Genomic DNA, 3,411 nt, shown 5'->3' on the forward strand with positions numbered 1-3,411 from the left:
CTCTGTCCTCCTCCTCCTCCCTGTCCTCCTCCTCCTCCACCCTGTCCTCCTCCTCCTCCACTCTGTCCTCCTCCTCCTCCCTGTCCTCCTCCTCCTCCACCCTGTCCTCCTCCTCCTCCACCCTGTCCTCCTCCTCTTCCACCCTGTCTGCTGCTCAGGTTTTTAGGGAAAATTCCAGCACAGCTGACCCCATAGGACAAAAAGTGCGGAGTGTGTACTACCAAAACCCTGGTGTCCTTTTCCCACCCTGGCCGAGCAGAGTCAATGGGGCAGGAAAGAGCCTACGCATACTGGAAGCACACAGGCTCAAGACTGGCAGGCCAAGAACCAGAACACCCCAGGGCACAAGAACCCCATGCCCCTTGCCGCTGGGCCTGGTGAATTCAGAGTAATGTCTTCATTCCTAGAACCTTCTGGCTTCCCGACCTGGCCTGCAGGCTCTGAGGAGATGTGTGCACCTCATGAACTCCTTGTTCAGCCAGGGCCTCCCTGTCCTCCCTACACTTCCCCCACCACACAGAAACACATGTCCTCAACTGACCAGTGTCACCCTGGGCCCCAAGGCCAGGTTCCCTCGAGGACTGGGACAGAAGTACAGACTTCTGTTCTCCCCTCTGTCCATACCGAGTGCAGAGAGGAAGGGTTCTGGTTCACGTTCCACAGTTGCCCCCTAAAACCAGTGTGGTGTAGCCCTCACTGACCTGGAGCTCACTACCTAAACCAGGCTAGCCTGGAACCCACAGATCTGCCTGCCTTTGACTCCTCCTGCTGGGATCAAAGGTGTGAGCCACCATTCAATGCTCTAAAACCGATTCTTTAGAAGCTGAGAAAATGCTTCAAAATGGCAGTAGCCTTGAGCTGGAGAGATGGCTTAGTGGTTAAGAGCACTGACTGCTCTTCCAGAGGTCCTGAGATCAACGAGAGAGAGAGAGAGAGAGAGAGAGAGAGAGAGAGAGAGAGAGAGAGCATCCAGGGTGCTGTCTTCATAATGCTAGGCAAAAGCTCTACTACTGACCTGCAGCCCTAGCCAGATACATATATGCATATACATACACACACATATGTAATATTCTCTCCATGTAGTCCTTGGCTGTCCTGGAACTTACTCTGCAGATCAAGCTGGCCTGAAACTCACAGAGATCCACTTGCCTCTGCCTTCCCAGGGATGGCCTGTGCCACCACGGCAGACCAGAGATTATCTTTCCAAGCTATCTACATTGCCGTTGGTGGAAGACCTTCCCTGCTTGAAAGTGCTCTCACTCTTTCTCATTATGTTTTTAATCCTCACTCTGGTCCAGTATGAAAGATGCTGTTGCTCCCTCCGTTTTGCAGGGAGCTTGGAGCATGGGAGCAAATGACTTACCTGAAGTAGAGAGAGGACAAAGGTGAATCCCCAGGGCAGCTCAGCCTGGGGGCCTTGGGACTGAAAGGACAGGAAAAGAGGAGGGACTGGGGAGCTGTGGTGCAGGGTAGCCTGAGGGAGGGACTGCAGCTCTCCTGTGGAGGCCAGAGGAAAAGGCTAGTCTGACCCAGTGCCTAGCCCATGAGCAGGAGCAGCACTGGGCCGTTAACACACAGGAGAGTTTTATTCCGTAGGGAAATGGCCCCATACAAAAGTATTTAGGGACAGAACCTCAAGGGTTAATTGTGGCAGCACAGGCAGTGGCTCTGGCTCAGGAACAAGGTTTTCAACTGTGAATCCAGGCACTGAAAGGTGGGTGGTTTTTTGTTTGTTTGTTTTTGTTTTTGTTTTTGTTTTTGTTTTTGTTTTACTATTTCTACTCCTTTATATGTTTAAAACCATGACTTTAAAAGGCATTGGGGGCAGGGAGGGAATGGCTCAGCATTTAAGGGTACTGGCTGCTCTTTCAGCTCCCTGCTCCCACATGGCACCCCACAACCGTCTGTAACTCCAGTTCCAGAGGGATCTGATGCCATCTCTTGGCGTCCATGGCACTGCACACATTTACACAGACATATACACAGGCAAAACACACATACACATAAAGTAAAAATAGCACATTAGTATTAGTGGGCTGGTTAGATGCTGAGCAGGTAAAAGTATTTGCCATGCAAGCCTTACTTGTCCGACTTTGATCACTGGAGCCCACAGTGGAAGAAGAGAACCAGCTCCTGAAAGTTGTCCTCTGACTACACACACACACATACACACTCACACACACGCACACACATATACACACACACTCAAACGCACACACCATAGCACCATGTTGTGCATTCACCCACCTCTCTGTACACACACACACTATAGACATACTAATAATAAACAATGAAGTAATGGTGGTACCTGCAACTTTAACTATCAGTTTATCCGTGTGGACACATTGAGTGTGTTTAATGGCTGGTGTTGAGGAAATGGACTCCTGGCCATCTGTGCCAGCAGGAGTTCAAAATTGGGACAGTCTCCTGGGAGAATCCTAGACAGAACCTGCCACATGGGCAAAACATGAAACCTGTTTATCAACAATGTTGCTTCTGCATTTGAACCCTGCAGAGCCATTTTTGCCCCTGTGCACATTTGTAACAGTAACCAATCAGGCACTGCAGGGATCGGGGAGGGGTGGAGAGATGGGTCAAAGCAGAGAACTTGCTATACTTGCAGAGGACCCAGCATCGATTCCCAACCCCTGCATGGTGGATCACAGACACCCATAACTCCAGTCCTAGAGAGTCGGATGCCCTCCTCTGGCCTCCATGGGCACCAGGCATACATGACATGGTACACAAAAATACAGGCAGACAAAACACTCAAGCACTACATGTAAAATAAAATTAAAAAAATAAAATAGGTCTCTCGCCAGGCGTCCTCGTAGGAGTGACATCGTCTTTAAACCCCGCGTGGCAATCCCTGACGCACCGCCGTGATGCCCAGGGAAGACAGGGCGACCTGAAAGTCCAACTACTTCCTCAAGATCATCCAACTTTTGGATGACTACCCAAAATGCTTCATTGTGGGCGCAGACAATGTGGGCTCCAAGCAGATGCAGCAGATCCGCATGTCCCTCTGAGGGAAGGCCGTGGTGCTGATGGGCAAAAACACCATGATGCGCAAGGCCATCAGGGGCCACCTGGAGAACAACCCAGCTCTGGAGAAACTGCTGCCTCACATCCGGGGGAATGTGGGCTTCGTGTTTACCAAGGAGGACCTCACTGAGATTCGGGATATGCTGCTGGCCAATAAGGTTCCAGCTGCTGCTCACGCTGGTGCCATTGCCCCGTGTGAGGTCACTGTCCCAGCTCAGAACACTGGTCTGGGGCCCGAGAAGACCTCCTTCTTCCAGGCTTTGGGCATCACCACCAAAATCTCCAGAGGCACCATTGAAATTCTGAGTGATGTGCAGCTGATAAAGACCGGAGACAAGGTGGGAGCCAGCGAGGCCACACTGCTGA

At 51.3% G+C, this 3,411-nt stretch overlaps 1 pseudogene across 1 annotated transcript in view; it reads left to right on the forward strand.

Moving 5' to 3' along the window:
* The first annotated feature begins 2,834 nt into the window (after positions 1 to 2,834).
* Positions 2,835 to 3,411, forward strand: part of LOC110330882 — a 2,969-nt pseudogene continuing 2,392 nt past the window's right edge. The window contains exon 1 of the transcript XR_002380971.2: positions 2,835 to 3,406. The product of XR_002380971.2 is annotated as a 60S acidic ribosomal protein P0 pseudogene (transcript). The remainder of the gene's footprint in view (positions 3,407 to 3,411) is intronic.

This window comes from Mus pahari, chromosome 13, assembly GCF_900095145.1.
Source record: "Mus pahari chromosome 13, PAHARI_EIJ_v1.1, whole genome shotgun sequence".
NCBI lineage: Eukaryota > Metazoa > Chordata > Mammalia > Rodentia > Muridae > Mus > Mus pahari.